Below are 21,178 nucleotides of genomic sequence, written 5' to 3' on the forward strand. Positions count from 1 at the left end.
CAAAGTTGGGGTAATTTTGAAGGGCAGTCTCAGTTCTGCAGCTCTTCCTGGGGTCAACTAGTGCCCTTACTGAGACTGCATAGCAGCCTAACTTCTCCCTCTACCCAATCCCACCTCCTTCTCTTCTGCAGGTTGTGATATGAAAGCCTCCATACAAATCCCATCTCACAACTTTCTGGGGAACCCAACCTGAGTGTTCTTCCCCACCTGTCATACCTCAAAAATCTAGACTTTATTTATGGAACCAAGAGCTAAAATTGCTTCTAATTTTTCACTATTATAAATACAATTTTGATAACCCTGCAGGAAAGTCTTTGCAGACAACCTAATTGTTTCCATGGGATCATAAAAAATGGAATTTCTTAGGCAAAGTAACACATATTGATAAGGCTTTTTCATTCACATGCCCAAAGCCTTCCAAAACCTTTGCACACTCACCAGCTGCATGTGGGAGTGCCTCCTGCTCCCGCATCTGTTGCCTGCCTTGGGCAATCACATCCTTGCGATTTTGACATTGCCTTCTCTATATTTGAGAATTTTTGCACCCCATAGAAATCAGAGGAGGCTTATTCTTTCCATATAAAATCCCTAGAAGAAGAAAATGAGCTTTTACCTCATGATAATTGAGGTAAGCAGGATTCAAAACTTTCCAACTCTGTCATCCCATCTGCACCAGCAGTTTCTCCTAATCTTTTCACAGGAGCAGTGTACTACTCTGTCCCTTACGGCCATATTATTGCCATAGAAAATCCTGATGCTCCACTTCCCTGGGTTGTGGGAGTCCCAGGACAATCCAGGTCTATCTGGAAATGTGAGCAGAGGATCAGTGTAGCAGGATCACTATTCTTGTCCGATGCTGAGAAACAGCTTCTGGGCAGATTCTAGATTTATGTTTTCTGAGGAAAAAGCTGCTATCTTCCTCCTGGTAGCTTTTCTGTGTGGCCGTGCTCACAGCGATACAAGTCAGAGGGAAGGACGTTAGAGTATAAATCAGGCTGAAGCTGGATCCAGCCCACAGAGTTGGGGTTCTTGATTCCTTCCACACTCTCTGGGAACGCTGTGTCCATTGGGGATATGTGACCAGTGAAACCAGAGTAGCACAGAGAAAAGTGGTGAGAAAATGCCCCGCCCTTGGCTAGCTCTGTCCAATTTCCCAAGAGCTTGCTCCCAGAAATTCCGCAGGATATCCTGGAATTCCCACGGTTTTTAAACTCCTCTACAGTGAATGGTGACAGGACTGAGTGGGGAGGGACTGCCCTGAATGTAGGAAGGCAACATCCAATGGCTTGGGGCCTGGATAAAACAAAAAGGAAAGAAAATGATTTGGGACACTCTGTCTCCTGCCCCTGGACATTAGAACTCCAGGCTCCCTAGCCTTGGGACACTAGGACTTATACCAATAGCCTCCTGGGTTCTCAAAACTTTTAACTTTGGGCTGAGAATTACACCATTAGCTTCCCTGGTTTTGAGGCTTTTAGCCTTTGACTGAACCATGCTTCTGGCATCCCAGGGGCTCCGCTTGAAGACAGCCTGTAGTGGGATTTCTCAGCCCTTATAATCACGTGAGCCAATTCCCCTAATAAATCCCCTTTCATGTATCTATATCTATACCTATTATCTGTATCTCTCTATCCTATGAGTTCTGTCTCTCTGCAGAACCCTAATATAGTAGCTGATAATTGTAAGGTGGTTGTGTAGTAGGATATCTCCATTGTTAGTAAAAACATGCTGAAGTATTTAAATAGCCTCAAATGGTTGGGAGAAAATATATCATGTGCACATATATGTTTGTACGTGTGTGTTTGTGTACAGACAGAAAAAAAGGAAAAGAGACCTTAAGTGTGCACAGATAATAAATCAGTCTAGATGAATCTGGTTATAGAGTATATTAGTGTCCACTGTCATATTCTTATGCTTGAAAACTTTGCATTGCATAATATCCTATTGTTCATGCATCCTTAGGTGCTGTCATCTTAAAATTTCTTTATATTTTTCTCTTGAGGTACTTTCAGTCTTATTCTCAAAGAAAATTAAAAATGAAAACAAAAATGGATACCAAAGAATGCATTAACAGTTATGGGCAAATGGCTTTATGGAGGAAATGAGACAAGAATTTTGGTGAACATTAGAGCACCTAAATAATGGCCAGTAAAAACCATAGGTAAAAATTTTGAGTCCCCCAGTTCACAAAAACAAAACAAGGAAAAACTTTCAAAAACTCTCTGCAACCCCATACATGATCTGTGTGTGCTCAGTGCAGCACACCTTGCTTCTGTCTCGCACCCTCCAGAGGCAGCAGCTGGAGCTCAGAGGAGAAGTGCCTTGTCGCTGGGCACACACTTCTGTCCAGCCCAGTACCAGATCATTGTGCTTCACCGCCGTTCCCCCAGTTGCCTCTAAACAGGGCACACTGCTGAGTCTCAGCGCTCCCTTGGCCTTCCCTCTCAGTGCCCTCCCCAAGTCGAGGAACACCCTCATCTTGACCTTGACCACCAGGGATGCAGTGTGGAAGCACTTGGATCCCAAGCAGGGAGCCATGGAGGCTGGGCTCATGGCTGAGCTTGCTCTGGTCCAGGCAGGTGCTGCCTCCAGAGTACCTGGATGATGGTTTCAACAAGGTCGGCATGATTCTTCTGTGGAGACAGAGAGAGGCAGTCAGCCAGAGAGATGGGAGGCTCTCAATCGGCCGCCATACCCCAGAGGCTCAAAGAGGAGATGGGCCAGTTGCCGAGTCCCCAGAGCAACTCTGGTCCTCAGATCACTACCACACTCCTCCCTTCCCCACCATGCTCAGCAAGGATCAGGCACTGCTGGGTGCTCCTTTGGAAAGGTCCGAACTGCTCTAATTGCCCTGGGACTCGCCAAAGATGGGTCCAGGCTCTCAGAAACTGGGGTTCAGAAGAAGGCACCTGTGATTGGAGAACCGAGACTCCTCCCTTGACTGGCCTCATAGCAAGGGCAGCAGAAGACCAACTTCTGATGAGAAGCACCCAGAACCCGGGGTTGGGGGCAGAACCCAGGGTGAGAGGACTTGAGGACGCCCGTGGGCTCACATTGCCCGCCCTTCCCCAGCTGCGCCCTCAGGAAATGCCTTACAAAGAGGTGATTCAGCATCTCATGGCGGTAGTCATTGCAGAGTTGTGCCAAGATGGTGGCACAGATGGTAAAGCCGTGGGCGTGGAACAGGCCTGGCAAAATCAGGAAGCCAAAGCACAACCATAGGGGGCTGGCAGAAGAGGTTTCCCCAAAGCCCAGGGTGATAACATTCCTGCCAAATCCAATGAACAGCAGCCTGCGGTCCTTGCATGACCCATGTGAGCCAGAAGAAACCGAAACCCCCAGGCGCCTGGGGGTGAACATGGCGCTGGATGGACGCAGAGCAAGGCCGCCCCCCTGCAACACACCCGGTGGGCCTCGTCCTTCTTCCTGCGCTCTTTGTGAGTCCACACAAGCGGAAAGGCCAACTGAGAGGAGAGGTGCAGCCCAGGGCACAAATTCTACTGTAGAAGGCGAAAGCCTGAAGCACGGATAGTGGAGACTCCCTTTCAGGAGGGGACAGCACTCCTTGGATGCAGGAAGAGTCCTTCCCACAGTCAGGCACTTTGGGAAAGGGCGGGGGCAGGCCTGTGAGGGTTTTACACAGAATTAGTTCACCAGAATCCTCTGACCCCTCCTAGGAGGTCAGAGGTCAAGGCTCTCCCCAACACGATTAGGATCAAGTGGACCCCGAGTCGAGTCCCTGATAACAGTAGTGGCTTCCTCCGCTCTACCACCACCCTCACCCCAGGCAGATGAGTTACTGCACAGCATGACAGCACAGAGAACCCCATAAAAGGGGCTCTTCCTCAAAATGTTCCTTTCTTGAAAAGTACTAATCTGCACATTTTAGGAATCAATAAATGCATTTGCCTTGCACCAAGGGGCTTTAAGACATCCCTGGATGCTAAAAGAACCTATTGAGACGGTGACCCGATGGTTCCTGAGGTCTACATGCTTGATATTGAGAAACTCAGCACCGGTTGTGATCTTCAGCCTTTATTTATGCGCTCATCTTGCAGTGACCTGCAGGCAAAGAGTGAAAATCCTGTGTTGCCCTAAAATCACTTTCCAGGCAACAAGAACCTGCCCTCTTGATGAAGCGAGGTCAGTCAGCCCAGCCCCAGGACTGTCTCCAACTCAGAGTCCTGCCCCTTTTATCTTTTATCCTCTGTCCCTTTGGGCTCTGTCCAAATGTGTGCCTGGGTTCCCCTGGCCACACTTGCTGGCCCATGATGTCAGAGCATTCTGGGTGCTTAGTAGTTCGGCTGTCTTAGTCTGTTTTCTGTTGCTTGTAACAGAATACCTGAAGCTGGGTAATTTATAAACAAAAGGCTTTTGTTTCTTAAAATTATGGAGTCTGAGAAGCCCAAGGCCAAGGGGCTGCTGGTGGGGACTTCTTGCTGGTGGGGACTCTGCGGCATCCTGAGACAGCACAGGGCATCACGTGGCAAGGGGGCCGATGGTGCCAGCTCAGGTCTCTCTTCCTCCTCATAAAGTCACTAATGCCACTCCCATGATGACCCATTGATCCATTAACCCACTAATCCCTTAATTCATAAGCAGAGCCCTCATGACCCAAATCACCTCTTAAAGGCCCACCTCTCAACACTGCCGCATTAGGGATTAAATTTCAATATGAGTGTTAAGTCTCTTGAAGGGCTGAAACCTCATGGGGGAAACCCCTGATGGGTTTGATACTGGTTTAATGCCTGCCAAGACGCCTGGCCTAAATACCCACGGCTGCAGAGGGGAGGAGCCCAAGTCCCTCTTTAGAAAGCTGGGGAGGGCTGAGCACAGTGGCTCACGCCTATAATCCCAGCACTTTGAGAGGCTGAGGCAGGTGGATTATGAGGTCAGGCATTCAAGGCCAGCCTGGCCAACTTGGTGAAACCCCGTCTCTACTAAAAATACAAAAAATTAGCCAGGCATGGCAGCAGGCGCCTGTAATCTCAGCTACTCGGGAGGCTGAGGCAGAGAATTGCTTGAACCCCAGAGGTGGAGGTTGCAGTGAGCCAAGATCACACCACTGCACTCCAGCCTGGGTGACAGAGCAAGACTCTGTCTCAAAAACAAAGAAAGAAAGAAAGAAAGCTGGGGAGAAGCCTGGATGTGTGGCTGGGTCACTCTCCCCCCGCAGTCCGTCTGTGTTGCTAAAAAGGAATGCCTGAAGCAGGTAATTTATAAAGAAAAGAGACTTATTTGGCCCATGGCTCTGCAGGCTTTCCAAGGACCATGGAGCCAGCACCTGCTTCTGGTGAGGGCCTCAGGCTGCTTCCACTCATGACAGAAGGAGACGGGGAGCTGGCACCACATGGCTAGCGAGGAGGTCCAGGCTCTTTCCAACAGTCAGTTCTCATGAGAACCAAGAGTGTGAGAACTCACTTATCACCAGACGGAGAGCACCAAGCCATTCACAAAGAATCAATACAGAGCTGAGCTCTGTCCCTATCACCTTCTGTCACAAGCCCTAAAGTGGAGCATCTGTAGGGCCCTGCATGCTCTCCTCCCCTGAGGCTATGGAGAAGGTTGGCTCCCGTGGGTTTTTTTGTTTGTTTGTTTGTTTTTTTGAGACGGAGTCTTGCTCTGTCGCCCAGGCTGGAGTGCAGTGGCTGGATCTCAGCTCACTGCAAGCTCCGCCTCCCAGGTTCACGCCATTCTCCTGCCTCAGCCTCCTGTGTAGCTGGGACTACAGGTGCCCGCCACCTCGCCCAGCTAGGTTTTTTTTGTATTTTTTAGTAGAGACAGGGTTTCACCGTGTTAGCCAGGATGGTCTCGATCTCCTGACCTCGTGATCCGCCCACCTCGGCCTCCCAAAGTGCTGGGATTACAGGCTTGAGCCACCGTGCCCGGCATGGCTCCTGTGTTTTAAGAAACTGACCGTGGCTGGGAATGTGGGGACATTGCCACTTATGCGGCTGAGGAATGGCGTCTTTGCTGTAGAGGTGGAGGGTATAGAATGGAAAGGAAGGGCCTCTTGGTGGGGCAGTCTCCACACCAGGGCAGGTGTTGGGTCTGACTCTGGCCTTTCATACCCTAGGTCTGGGAAGGACTTGAGAGTGGGGACCCAGAGTAGGTGAGGGGCTCCATCCAAGGTAGACCAGTTTGGCCAGACATTCTGTGTTGGAGCTAAGGAGTCTCAGGAGCAGGGTTTCAGGAACACCTGCTGCTGCCCGCCTGACCAGATGAACCTGATTGGCTCTTGTCTCCAGCTATGTGGCTTCAGGGAGCTGTGGCATCCATACATGTGTGCACAACGCCCTGGAAGGCCCTAGCCACAGGTAGCATTTTACTCTATAAATCAACCTGATTTTGCAATCCCAATTTGTTAAACACATTTTCATTTAACAAGATCAACAAGCCTGTGCTGAAAGCTTTTGAGGGCTGACGCAGAGGTGGGACGGCCTGTGTTGGAGTCCGGGTGGATATCGTTGGGCTGAGACACAGTGGCAGTTGTATATGTGTTGGGGGAAGGGTGTGTGGGGTGAGAAGAGAGCTTGCCCTTTTCAAAGGACCAGCCTTGGGTTTTGTTGATTTTTCCCTATTTTTCTATCCCCTATTTTGTTTAACTATGCTCTAATCTTTATTATTTCCTTCTGTCTTAGTCCATTTGTGCTTCTACAACAAAATACCACAGACTGCATAATTTATTTTTCAAAAATCAGAAATTTATCTTCTTATAGTTCTGGAGGCTGGGAAGTCCAAGATCAAGGTGCCAACATCTTGTGAGGGCCTTCTTGCTATGTTATCCCATGGCAGAAAGCAGAAGGGTCAAGAAAAGGGAAGAGAGAGAGCAAGAGAGTGCTGCACTTGTCCTTTTGTAACGAATACACTCCCTTAATAATGGCATTAATCCACTCATGAGGACAGAGTCCTCATGGCCTAATCACCTCTTAAAGGTCTTACCTCTTACCCCTGTTACACTGGAGATTAAGTTTCCCACACATGGACATTGGAGGACACATTTAAACTATGGCATTTCTTTCTCCTAACTTTGGGTTTTGTTTTCTCTTCTTTATCTAGCTCCTTAAGGTGTAAAGTTAGGTTATTTACCTGATATCTTTTTTTTTTTTTTTGAGACGGAGTCTTGCTCTGTCTGCCAGGCTAGAGTGTGAGTGGCCCGATCTTGGCTCACTGCAAGCTTCGCCTCCTGGGTTCACACCATTCTCCTGCCTCAGCCTGCCGAGTAGCTGGAACTACAGGCGCCCACCACCACGCCCAGCTAATTTTTTGTATTTTTAGTAGAGACGGGGTTTCCCTACGTTAGCCAGGATGGTCTTGATCTCCTGACCTCGTGATCCGCCCACCTCGGCCTCCCAAAGTGCTGGGATTACAGGCGTGAGCCACCGCACCTGGCGGGTATCTCTGGTTTTTAAAGGTAAATGTTTACTCGTAAAATTTTCCCTTTGAAACTGCTTTCACTGATTCTCATAGTTTTGGTATGTTATGTTTCATTTTCATTTGTCTCATAGTATTTTCCAATTTCCCATGTTATTTTTTCTTTGACCATTGGTTGTTTAAGAGTGTTGTTTAATTCTCACATATTTGTGAATGTTCCAGTTTTCCTTCTGTTAATGTTTCCTTATATTGTGGTTATAGAAAATATTGTATTACTTCAGTCTTTTAAAACTGATTGAGACTTGCTTTGTGACCTAATTTACGGTCTAATCTGGAGAGTGTTCCGTGTGTGTTGGAGAATACTAGAGGATATTCTGAAGCTGTTGAGTGGAGTATGATGGCTTTGAATAATCTGAAGTTCAGTAACTAAAGAGAATGGCCAGGGCCAGGCATGGTGGCTCATACCTGTAATCCCAGCACTTTGGGAGACCGAGGCGGGTGGATCGCCTGAGGTCAGGAGTTCCAAACCAGCCTGGCCAGCGTGGCTACTAAAAATACCAAACACAGTAGAGGATGGCCAGAGGGAGCGCAAGTCCCTAAAACGCAAAGCTCCCTGCACTGCGCCGAGAGGGCCGCAAGAGGGCGCGCGAACCCTCCCTGGCGGACTTGCCGGCGCGCAAGCGTGTTTCGCCTGCGGACTGCCTTGTGTGCAGTGAGGCAGAGCGCTGGGTTCCCTCAGGACTCGGGGGAGGCGTGGTGGCGGCTTCGTGACAACCTGGGGCGGAGACCTCCGTGAGGAAACAGCCTGTTCGGGCCCTGACAGCTGTGGAGGGAGCTGTTCCCCGGCTTCTCCAGGGACATTTTTCTGGGCTTTCTGCATGGTGCGTGGGTTTCTGCCTCACTCGCGCGCGGTGCCCGGCAGGGCCCCAAGCCAGTTCCCTCCCGCAGGGAGCGGCGAACGCCCGGTGTCCTCGCGCGAGGTGGCGGCTTCTGGGAGAAGTCCCCAGACCCTCCCAGGAGGAGGAAGCGCTGCTGGCGGGAAGGGGTGGCCGGAATCCCAGGCCGCTCCGTCCGTGTGAGCCCGGCGGGACCGCGAGACGGGCGTTCCCCTCCCGTGGACCGGCCTCTGTGAAGCCTTTAAGGTTCGTTTTTGCTGCAACGTGAAAGTAGTTTAAAAACATAAGAAACTGCAAAGTGAGTGTGTTAAAACTCACATCATTTTAACTTTAAATAGTTTGTACCAAAGGAAAGTTTTAATACATTTGCCTTCCTGGCTTTAATGAAAGCAAACTTACCAATAACATCGTTAAAATATACTTCTTAGCTTATCTCATTTTCATTTGAACATGTCCAACAATTCCTCATGGCACAGTGACAGTCTTAAATAGCTGTCAATTAATTTCAGCTTACAAAACCTTCTTTTGCGGGACCCCCGTTATGACTGGTATCGCTAAAAATTATGTATCAGAACATGTTGGGAAGCAGAGGGAGAAAATATATATCAGATCCACTTCCACATTTGGGAAAGAACTAAGCAAAATGTGTTCGTCAGTTTTGGACATTGAGACATTATTGTTTGGTTTGGTTTTTTAAATGCCAACTATTGTATCATCTGAAAAATTGACATTTAAACTGGCACTGAGCAGTGTGAGTGGGGGGTGGGAATACTGTCTGGGTGCTGGTGTGGAAGTGAATGACGATTGTGGCGCTCCGTGTGGAGATCACAGCTATGCTTGACAGTGGTTTTGAGAGGCCATGTCAGAGATTCATGACTGGGTACTAGTGGAGCCATTATCTGAAGTTGGAGATAAGAGGACATGTAACTTTTTATTCGGGGAGGAAGTTGAGGGCCTCTGTTTGAAATGTATTACATCTTAAGTGCCTATTACACCTTAAGGCACGCAGAGACTGTGCCTCAAATGAAATCTAGATGGCGCTTTCAGATGCCATCATCATCAAGATAATGATAGGAGAAATTGCTGCAGCAACTGAAGACAGGCAGGAGGTTTCCAAGGCAGCTATAGTGAAAGGGGCACACGGGGACGGGGACTGGGTCTCAGAATGTTCCCTGATACTCTTCAGGGGGGCTTTGCACAGGACACCAGCAAGGAGTGTTCGTAGACAGGTTTGAAGACAGCCTGAGATGTCAGAGGAGTCTGGCAAAAGAATGATCTCAAAAGGAGGCCGTGGTCAAATTAGTCTTTTTTTGTTTGTTTTTGAGATGGGCTCTTGCTCTGTCGCCCGGGCTGGAGTATGGTGGCGGGATCTCGGCTCACTGCAACCTCCACCTCCCAGGTTCAAGCGATTCTTCTGCCTCAGCCTCCCGAGTAACTGGGACTACAGGTATGCACCACCACACCCGGCTAATTTTTGTATTTTTAGTAGAGACTCTATTTCACCCTATTGGCCAGGCTGGTCTCAAACTTCTGACCTCGTGATCCCCCCGCCTTGGCCTCCCAAAGTGCTGGGACTACATGCGTGAGCCACTGCGTCCAGCCTAGTCTTCGTTTCTAATTAAGATGAAGCAAGAGAAACAGTGAGTGGATTTATTTTTCACACTCAGGGACAGTTCAATAACTAAGCAGATGAAGCTGAGGAAAACAAAAAACAAAAAACCATGCAATACCATCTTTTTTCAGGTACACCAGTCATGAACCCCCAGACATTCACCTGAGAGTGACCCTATCCCATCTCCACCCATGTGCACATGCAGAGCGATCTCACACGCACAGTGGGGGTGAGGGAGGGGGCTCCCTTCCCAGGGTCAAAGGTGAGAAGGCTCCCGCCACTGCTGCTCACATGGAGATAGTCACATAGTCAGTTTACAGATAATGAAATGAAAGTCAGAGGGTTTGTACTCTCATTAGACCTTGTGTCCAGAGGTATTAATTTCATTCCTCCTCTGACACCAAATCCTAGGAACCCCTCAGAGTGGTCACATGGGGATTCCTGACTCCACAACTGCAGATACCATCTGGAATTTCTCATTTGCTTATTCTTGTTTAGGTGCATGAGCACTGGTTCTCCAACACCCATCCAGTCCTTTAGAGTCTCCCACCCTCCCTGCAGTACCCACGCCCCACCCTCTGTGTAACCTGCCTTCAGTCATCTTAGCCCCTCCACCTCTGGGATTCAGGCAGCATCAGCACCTCCATCCTAGCTATGCCCCATATGGCCTTGGACACTTGGCCAGGCAACACTGGAATCTGTTATTGGTGGAATGGAACAGTGTCATGACTCATTCCATGTTGCACATTCAGCAATTCTCATGACATAAATCTATCACATAAGAGAAGCAGGGGCACCTATGTCATTATGCTGCTGTTGTGACCCACAAGGCCCATAGGGGAGACAGGCTTATAAAATCAGAGTTTAGGGAAGGTTGGTTGACTCACTATGTTCTGGTGAGATGGTAGCTGGACTTCTGCATAGTAACAAGCAGTCACAGCAATATCCCTGTATCTCATAACACACACATATGAAAGTGTGTGAACTGTAGAGGACCACCTAAAATAATAAAGACACTGCATGGACAAATAATGACAATGTGTCATGAACAGAGGCAGCATTATGACCGTTTCACCCTCAAGTCCTGAAAAGAGAAAAAAGTCTAGTAGTATTCATTGAGACCCTACCTAAGGTCTCAATGTAATAAACAATGTATATAAAATGAGATTTACATGCATTTGCTTACTTAATCCTACCCAGTTGTTTATGGATTGGTTCCTCATGACAAGTAATGTGACCAAACTAGCTCTGTAATAATGTATGATCCAGGATGTTAAGAAGAGATTATAGACATCCTAATTTCACCATTGGATTGGAGATAGACACAATTTTCTTTCTTTTCCAAAGAGATGGGGTCTTTCTATGTTGCCCAGGCTAGTCTGGAACTCTGGGCTCAATAACAAAATTAAATGCCTAAAAAATAAACAAGGTTGAAACTGAAACTAGCTCTGTTCTCTCTGAATCTCAGATTCCTAACCATGCTCATCTTGAGGGGTGGGTGCCAGAGCCAGCTCTTACTGGGATATTTCCCCTCTCAGATGAATGATTATAGACACTGCCTCTTCCCACAGCCCCACTTCTTTCAGCCTGTTCACACAATTACTCCCCAAGCCCACTTTCTCCCACCACAGGGGGACCTCCAGTGTTTTGACCCCACATCCCGAACACCAGTCCCCACCTCTCCTTATTTTCAGTGCACAGCTTCACTGACACTCATTTCAGCACATACACAGCAGAGCCAACAATTCTAATGTTCTTCCTTCACAGGGAAAGGTCAAGCTGTTCAAACCCAACCCCAGATGACTCCAAATATCTCCCGTCCCCAAGGCTGCATCTGTCAGAGTACATGATTAGGTTGCTGACCCAGTCTAATTACAGTGTCAACTAAATTCCCAATGGCTGTTTCTAAATAAATATAAATATGTGGCATCCTACTATGCCTTGATAATGGAACCATCTTTCCATGATTCATAAATATTTTAGACTGTCCCCATGCTTTTTAAATCTCACAAATTCTCTCCTTTACCCCTCATTTTCCACAATTGGGTTCATCTCATACTTCCCAGATATTTTATTTATTTATTTATTTATTTATTCATTCATTTATTTTTGGAGACAGAGTCTCACTCTGTTGCCCAAGCTGGAGTGCAGTGGTGCGATCTCAGCTCACTGCAACCTTCATCTCCCGGGTTCAAGCGATTCTCCTGCTACATTTGCTTACTCAATCCTACCCAGTAACCCTGGGTTGGTACTCAGCCTGCCGAGTAGCTAGGATTACAGACATGCACCACCACACCCGGCTACTTTTGTATTTTTAGTAGAGACAGGGTTTCACCATGTTGGCCAGGCTGGTCTCAAACTCCCGAACTCAAGTGATCCACCTACCTCAACCTCCCAAAGTGCTGAGATTACAGGTGTGAGCTGCCACGCCTGACACTATCCAGATGTTTTAATCCAACGAGTATTTTAAGTCATTTTCTTGGGACTAAAACACAACTGGAACATGACCTCTTTGGGGGAATTTTGTTTTTCCTAGGCTTCTCTGACATCTCAGCTGTGGAAACATGGAGTTGTTTGACTTTCACTTTTCTACATAAACCACTTCCTCTACTGAGTACCGTGAAACTGTCTGCCCTTTTCTGCCCCATGTCAAACTCCATGGAAAAGTGCACTTACTTGTACAACTTCCTCTTGCAAATAAGCGGCATGCTGCCCTGGAATCTCTGCTTCAGTTCACTTATAACCCCAGAAGATGGCTGTGATTTTCTCTCTTTGTACTAATTGGAGTCTGTCCACACTTGTGTTCTTCAGAAGTCAGGCAAAGAGATGCTGAGACATTGTGCGTGTCCCCTCTCTGACTCTTGCCCTCTGGGATCCTATTGGGATGTTTTAGTGTCTATAGGGGCACAAGGGACTCACCTGATTGTGGCAGGGACATACAGGGTAGAGAGTGCTCAGGAATTATGAGCCGGGATTTTCCCATCTGTGTGGCGCTGACAGGCAGAGCAACTGCAATTAGGGCGTTTCCAGCCCAAACTAACAACACTGATCATATACCCATAGATAAGTAATGCATTTATATTTATATCTTAATGTATGTATAATACAATGTGTATCATATTGAATGAGGAGATACACTAGGCCAAAATCAAAAGCATCTTCGTGCAAATAGTTTAGAAATTTCTATGCAACTCATCAGTATGGGATGATATTTTGAAACAAGTGGAAAATTAAGCTGTCCAACAAAAAATTCTGACAAAAAAGACCTGCATTGCCCTTGCTTACAACAAACAAAAACAAAAATAAAATATTTTTTTCTTTCTCTTGCAAAATATAATTTGCAAGTATGTTTAAAGACAAACTTTTACAAGTGAATGTATTTTCCAATTTTGAAAATGAACAAAAAAGAAATGTAAAGAAAGTAATAATGTATAATCCAGGATGTTAAGAGAAGATTACAGACATCCCAATTTCACCATTGGATTGGAGATAGACACATTTTTCTTTCTTTTTTGTAGAGATGGGGTCTGGCTGTGTTGCCCAGGCTTGTCTGGAACTCCTGGGCTCAAGCGAGCTTCCTCGGCTTCCCCAGGTGCAGGGGTCCCAGGCGTCAGCCCGCGCCCCGCCAGCGATAGACAAAATCAAACTGAACCTCCTCAGATGCTGAATATTCCGAAGGGGAAAGCTTGCTCAATGAATACACCTGATTTACAAAACTCAGCCACTGGCTCTGCACCATCTGTAACAACTTAAGCAATCGGTTAGAGCTGGCCCCTCCTTCCTCAGCCGTCACAGCTGTTTCCTCACAGAGGACGTGGCCCTGGGTTGTCCGAAGCCGTGCGGGGCATCCGGGTTGGGCTCTGAGGGAACGAAGCTGGTGTCGGCTCCCAGGCCACGCGTCCGCGTCTACGGACGGAACACCCATACGCCTCACGCGGGGCAGAAAAGGCGGGATCGGGCGCCCTCCTGCGGCGTCGGGGCGCAGCACAGGCACTTTGTACAGCATTCACTGTGCACGGTGTCCCTGTGCACCTGGCGGCGCCAGTTCTCTGAAATTGACTCTGCCCCTTTCATGTGGGTTATCTGATTTGCTGGCGTACATTATTCACAGTATTCTATTATCTCTTTTCTTTCCGTAACACCTATAGTAATGTTCCCACTCTCAACTCTAATTTCATTATTTTGAAACTCTTCCCTCTTTTTCTCTTGGTCAGTCTAGGTAAATGTTTGCCAATTTTATCATTTCAGAAAAAGGACTTTTGATTTTATGAAATCCGTCTACTGTTTTTCAATTCTCTGTTTCGTTTATCTACACTTTATTCTTTCCTTCCTTCTAACTCCCGCAGTGGAGGGCGGGAGGCGAAGCCTCGGAGGCCACAGAGAAGGAGCAGGACTTGAGCTGGGACAAGTGAGGCCCTGCCTCTGCTGGGGAGTGGAGAACCCCCACTTCTACACCACCTTCCGGTTCCATTCTTTCCATATTTCACCGTTACAAAGGGAATTTTCCAGAAGCCCCTTTGAATTTTGAAATCTGCTAAGCATCTAACATTTCCTCTGACCCGTTTTTTATTGTTTTTTGTTTTTTGTTTTTTTGTTTTTTTCTTTTTTAAAGACAGAGTTTCGCTCTTGTTGCCCAGCTGGAGTACAATGGTCGCAATCACGGCCCACTACAACCTCCGCTTTCCAGGTTCAAGCAATTCTCCTGCCTCATTCTCCCGAGTAGCTGGGATTACAGGCGCTCGCCGCCACACCCGGCTTATTTTTGTATTTTTAGTAGAAACGGGGTTTTGCCATGTTGGCCAGGCTGGTCTCGAATTGCTGACCTCAGGTGATCCACCTTCCTTGGCCTCCCAAAGTGCTGGGATTACAGGCGTGAGCCACGGCGCCCAGCAGGACCCTTCTTTTAATTAGTCCTATTAATTTACCTCCCTTTCCAACTGAAGAAATTATTGCCAGCCGAGAAACAGGTTCCAAGACCACCATGTTTGCTTTAAGTGTGAGTAACCAAAACATAAAAACAGGGTTACCTTGGAGGTAGATCTCCAGAGTTCAGGTCCTGACTGTGCCTCGGCTCACTGACTTAGGCTAAGTCACGACATCTCTCTGAGCCTCCATTTCCTCGTCTATAAACAAGACTAATGTCCTCAACCTATAACATAGAAGAATATGCATTGATTGAATCATGACTTCGGGGACCTCACACCTCAGCATAGGCTGGAGAATATTTTGAACCCATGTATCCTCACCTCTCAGTTATCTCACTTTTCTTCTGGAAGGTAGCCTTGAGCTCTGGTGCTCTCGAGAGCTAGGCTAAGGCTACATCTGTCCCTTCTTGGGCCTCCATCCAATTTTATCATATGAAGTCCCCCGTAGAGTACATGCACATTGTCTTAGCCAGCTCCGGCTGCTTTAGGAAATTACCGAAGACTGGCTAGCTTAGACAACAAACATTTACTTCTCACAATCTGGAGGCTGAGAAGTCCAAGGTCAAAGTGCCAGCAGATTAGGTGTCAGGTAAATATATTCTTCCTGATTTGCAGGCAGCCATTTTCTCCTTGTATCTTCAATGGCAGGGAGGAAGGGAGGGAAAAAGAAAGAGGAGGCTCCCCTGTCCCTTCCTATAAGAGCACTAATCCCATTCATAAGGGTGTCATCTCCTCAAGACCTAATCACCTCCCTAACATCATCACGTTGGGGTTTAGGATTTCAACATATGAATTTAGAGGGACACACATATTCAGTTCACAGCATACATAGTCCCTGAAGACAAGAACTACAGAGTGAAGGGACTGAATGACATCCTTCTTACTGGAGAAACATTGCCCTGTCCTACCCTAAAACCTTCTATTCACAGCCTTTGTGTGAGCATGAGATGATTTTGATTATCACACCTTTGTGCTGTTTTTATGAACTAAGAGTCTCATCAAAATTTTTCTCATATAGGCTCTGCTGTCCATTACTTAAGAAATGTTTAATGTTTTGCAAAATCGTCTAATTTCCTTAATAAAATATTTGCATATACAATATCTCATTAATGTATCTTTAGGTGCTTATTTTTGTTTTCATTCTTTTTTTTTTTTTTTTGTGATGGGTCTCGCTCTGTCACCAAGGCTGGAGTACAGTGGCGCAATCTCGGCTCACTGTAACCTCCGCCTCCTGGGTTCAAGCGATTTTCCTGCCTCAGCCTCCAAGTAGCTGGGACTACAGGCGTGTACCCCTACGCCCAGCTAATTTTTGTATTTTTAGTAGAGACGGGATTTCACCATGTTGGCTAGGATGGTCTTGATCTCTTGACCTCGTGATCTGCCTGCCTCAGCCTCCCAGAGTGCTGGGATTACAGGTGTGAGCCACTGTGCCTGGTCTGTTTTCATTGCTTAACTTTTCCTTTTTGAATATAAGATTGAAATTATTTCCCAGGAAAATTTAAAGAAGGAAAAAATTAAGGCACCTAAGAATGCATTATAAAGATATTATGCAGTGTAGACTTTGCAAGAATCAGAACAGTACAAAGAATATCAATATACTCCTTGCCTAGATTCACATATATTTAATATTTTCTCCATTTTCATGGCCACTTAATAGCTTGTGCGCTGTCACTCACTCATGCTCTTGCTCTGTCTTCCTGTCTCCTTTCTTAGGAGATACACACACACACACACACATATATATATACACACATAATACTTTCCCCTGAATTATTTGAGTTACATATGTTATGACCACTTACCCCTAAATACATAATACATCTGAGGGGTTTTCCTAAGAATTGAAATATTCTCAGGAGGCTGAGGCAGGAGAATGGCGTGAACCCGGGAGGTGGAGCTTGCAGTAAGCCAAGATCGTGCCACTGCACTCCAGCCTGGGTGACAGAGCGAGACTCCGTCTCAGAAAAAAAAAAAAAAAAAAAAAAAAAGAATTGAAATATTCTCTTACATAACCACAGTACTGTTATCAACATCCATAACTTTAATCTTGATATGATACTTTCAACTATTCTACTGCTCTTTTGTAATTTTCCAAATGACTCAAAATGTCCTTTTTAACCCCCTCAATTATAGGATCTAGCCTAAAGGGAGTTATGACATTTAATTACAAAGTATCTTTACCTCCTTTTGTCTGGAATATTTTCAGTCTTTCCATTTACTGTCTGATACTTGCATTTTGTTAGTATACAGTTTCCTCATTCTCCCCATATTTTAAAAGCACATTCCACAGTTATGTAATGCTTTGTCAAGATTAGATTCAGGTTATTCTTTCTTGGTTTAAATACCAGGTAATCTTGTATCCTATTCAGGGTTTCACACTTGGAGGCACAGAATGTCTGTCTGTAGCTGCTATGATTTGAATATTTGATGCCTTCAAATGTCATGTTGAAATTTGATCCCCAGTGTTGAAGGTGGGGAGCAGTGGGAGGTGGAGCCCTTAAGTGTCGATTAGTCCCTTCTCTGAGCAGGGGATGGGGAGTGAGTTCTGGCTTTATTAGTTTTCATGACAGCTGGTTTTTAGGAGAGCCTGACACCTCCTCTCTCTCTCACTTCCTCTCTGGCCATATGATCTCTGCACATGTTAGCTTCCTTTCCCTTCTGCCATTTGTGGAATCAGCCTGAGGTCCTCACCAGAAGCAGATGCTGGCGCCATGCTTATTGTACAGCCTACAGAACTGTGAGCCAAATAAATCTCTTTTCTTTATAAATTACTTTTTAACAATACAAAGACAGTCTCATACTGGTAATATCAATTTTGACCAACCAACCAAGGTTTTCTCTGATTTCTAGGTTATTTCTAGGTTATTTCTGTTTCCCTCCCTGTAACTAATAAGCTGTCTGTGGAGAAACACTTTAAGTCCATGAAAACATTCTGCTCTGCAACAAAATTTCCTCCTACCTCACCAATGTTTCACATCCATGGATGATTATTGCCTGATCTGTCTTTACTATAATGGTGGCAGAATGATGGTTTTACAACTCTGTCACTCTCTGAAACATAACTGCTTGATTTCAGAATCCCATTTGGTCTTCCTAAGACACCTGTGAGGTTAGGCAGCATGGACAATATTCTCTCCTCATTTACAGTTTAGAAAATGGGGGTCTCCTTATCTTACACCATATACAAAAATCAACTCAAAGTGGATTAAAGACTTAAATGTAAGACCTAAAACTGTAAAGCTATTAGAAGAAAAGTTCCATGACATTGGCCTGGCAATGATTTTTTTGGCTATGACCCAGAAGGTACAGACAACAAAAGCAAAAATAGACAAATTGGGTTACATCAAACTATAAAGCTCGGCACAGCAAAGGAAAAAATTAACAGAGTGAAGAGACAACCCACCGAGTGGGAGAAAGTATTTGCAAATGATATATCTGATAAGGGGTTAGTATCCAAAATGTATAAGGAACTCAAACAACTCAACAGCAAGAAAACAATAACAACAACAAAACTTAAAAATGGGCAAAGAATGTGAACAGACATTTCTCAAAAGAAGATGTACCAGTGACCAACAGATTGGGGAAAATATGCTCAACATCATTAATCATCAAGAAAATGCAAATTAAATTCACAATGAGATATCACCTCATACCTGTTAGAATGGCGATGATAAAAAAGACAAAACATAGCAAATGTTGGGGAGGATGTGAAGAAAAGGAAATGCTTGTACACTGTTGGTGGGAATGTAAATTAGCACAGCCAAGATATTATAGAAAACAGTATGGAGGTTCCTCAAAAAACCAAAACTAGAATTAGCATATGATCCAGCAATCTCACATCTGGGTATACATACAAAAGAATTGAAATTAGCAGGTTGAAGAGATACCTGCATTCCCATGGTCATTGAAGCATTATTCATTATAGTCAAGATAGAGAATCAACCTTAGTGTTTATCAACAAATAAATGGATAAAGAAAATGTGCCAGGCGCGGTTACTCACACCTGTAATCCCAACACTTTGGGAGGCCAAGGCAGGTGAATCAGGAGGTCAAGAGATTGAGACCATACCGTCCAACATGGTGAAACCCCACCTGTACTAAAAATACAAAAATTAGCTGGGCGTGGTGGCATGCACCTGTAGTCCCAGCTACCTGGGAGGCTGAGACAGAAGAATCACTTGAACCTGGGTGGTGGAGGTTGCAGTGAGCTGAGATCATGCCACTGCACTCCAGCCTGGCGACAGAGTGAGACTCTGTAAAAAAAAAAAAAAAAAAAAAAAAAAAAAAAAAAAAAAAAAAAGTGGTATATATACACAATAGAATACTATTCATCCATTTGAAAGGGGGAAATTATGTCCTTTGCAACGACATGGATGAACCTGGAGGACATTACATTAAGTGAAATAAGGCAGGCACAGAAAGACAAATACTGCATGATCTCGCTTATTTGTGGAATATAAAAAAGCCAAACATATAGAAGTAGAGAGTAGAATGGTGGCTTCCAGTTGCTGGCGGTGGGGGTGTGTGGAGAATGGGGAAATGTTGACTAAAGGGTACAAAGTTTCAGTTAGGAGAAATAAGTTTTCAAGATCTATTGTGCAACACAGTGACCATAGACAATAATAACATCTTATATATTTCAAGTTGTTAAAAGAATATATTTTAAATATTTCCACCACACACAAAAAAAGGATAAATATGTGAGATAAGGTATATGTTAATGAGCTTGATATAATCATTTCACAATGTATACATATATCAAAGCATCATTTTGTACCCCATAAAATTTTACAATTACGATTTGTCAATTAAAAATAAAAATTTTAAATTAAAAAAGGGAAGAAAACAGAGGTGGGACAGTGATTAAATGATTCCTTTGAGAATGTATGAGGAGCATGTAGCAGAACTGGAACTCAAATCATGGTCTTTCTCTTGTTTAGGGATCTCCATTGCTGGACTCTTGAAACCCTCCAGATAACAGGAATGTTACCTGGAACCCTGGGTTGGAACTCTTAGAGAGTTCTGCTGTCCAAGACTTTGCAGATAGGACAGATAAACTCGAATCCCAAACATGTGTCTTTTCCAGTCAAGATCTATCTCTGATCCTTCCAGAGTGGAAAGTGTCCTATATAATTAACTTGCTACCGAGCTTGATGGGCTCCTCCAGTGATTATACTGCACCAGGCATTCAGCATTGTTCTCTTGCTAGTAGGTTGGGTGTTCAAAGCATCAGTAGTTAGATCAGCCTTGGAGAATGGGAGCATATGGACATCTACCCATGCACAGCCTCCATGCCTGTGCATGGAAGCCCATGGGTACTCTATCATGCATTGTACCAGCACTGGAGTAGCTAATGGCAGAGATTGACTGATGACAACTGGACAGTTCTTTCTGTCTACTTGGTAGTTTCATGCTTCTTCTATAGTGGATCCTCTCTGATGAACATTAACATATAATACAAAGATTGTCACACCCTGCCATGGTTTGAATGTGTCCCCCAAAAAGCATGATGTTGGGAAATTAATCCCCAATATCAACAATGTTGGGAGGTAAGGCCTAATGAGAAGTGATTAGGTTTGAGAGCAGAGTGAATGGATTAATGCCATTATCATGAATGTGGGTTTGTTATCAAAAGGGAAGTTCAGCCCCTTTTACTCCCTCTCTCCCCCTTTGTGCTTCTGACATGGGATGATGCAGCAAGAAGTCCCTCACAAGATACTGGCTTCTTGATATTGGACTTCCAAGCCTCTAGAACCATGAGTCAATAAAGTTCTGTTCATTATAAATTAGGCACTCTGTGATTTTCAGTTATAGCATTAAAAACCGACTAAGATACACTTCATGCGCCCTAGTATGGCTCTATCCACTCGCATTTTCCCCCAGACCTCTTTGCCTCCAGTCCTTCAATCTTCTCAGTCCCTTGACCAACCATCCAAGCCAGCCATCTTTGTTAATGTGTATCCTTACTTCTGTCCACTTCTCTTCCTACATAAAATAAATGCCCAGGTGTTCACCAGAAGCTCCGTCCATTGGAAGGATATTCTTTCATCAGTTTCTTTCAAGGCCACTCCTAAATACGGCTATGATGTAGGAGCAGTCCATTTTCAGCCGGTACCCACATATTGGGCCAACTCATCCATGAACCAAGGTTGGACTTTTTCTTCCTCCATTAGCTGGTTCCCCCACCATCACAGGTGAGCACTGAGGGAAAGCGTCATGTCATCATGCCATAAAAGGCTGGGCCATCTGCCTGTGCAGCTTACTTATGCACTTTGGTCCTGCTTGCGCCCTGTGTTAACCATGTCTTTTATTTTCTGTATTCTGATGCTTTGACATCTGAAGCCTTGCTGACTGTGGAGGGACTGCCCTGA

At 45.4% G+C, this 21,178-nt stretch overlaps 1 long non-coding RNA gene across 3 annotated transcripts; it reads left to right on the top strand.

Moving 5' to 3' along the window:
* The first annotated feature begins 8,176 nt into the window (after positions 1-8,176).
* On the top strand, positions 8,177-17,595 carry LOC135967954 (uncharacterized). 3 transcript variants are annotated; one of them, XR_010582300.2, is made up of 3 exons: positions 8,177-8,516; positions 9,596-9,717; positions 12,419-17,595. It is a non-coding gene; the product is annotated as an uncharacterized lncRNA (long non-coding RNA). The 3 variants fall into 3 exon arrangements; XR_010582301.1 differs by lacking the exon at positions 12,419-17,595 and adding an exon at positions 11,650-11,816; XR_012425303.1 differs by lacking the exon at positions 12,419-17,595 and having other exon boundaries at positions 9,596-11,324.
* Positions 17,596-21,178: the final 3,583 nt, after the last annotated feature.

The sequence above is a fragment of the Macaca fascicularis genome, chromosome 16, assembly GCF_037993035.2.
Source record: "Macaca fascicularis isolate 582-1 chromosome 16, T2T-MFA8v1.1".
NCBI lineage: Eukaryota > Metazoa > Chordata > Mammalia > Primates > Cercopithecidae > Macaca > Macaca fascicularis.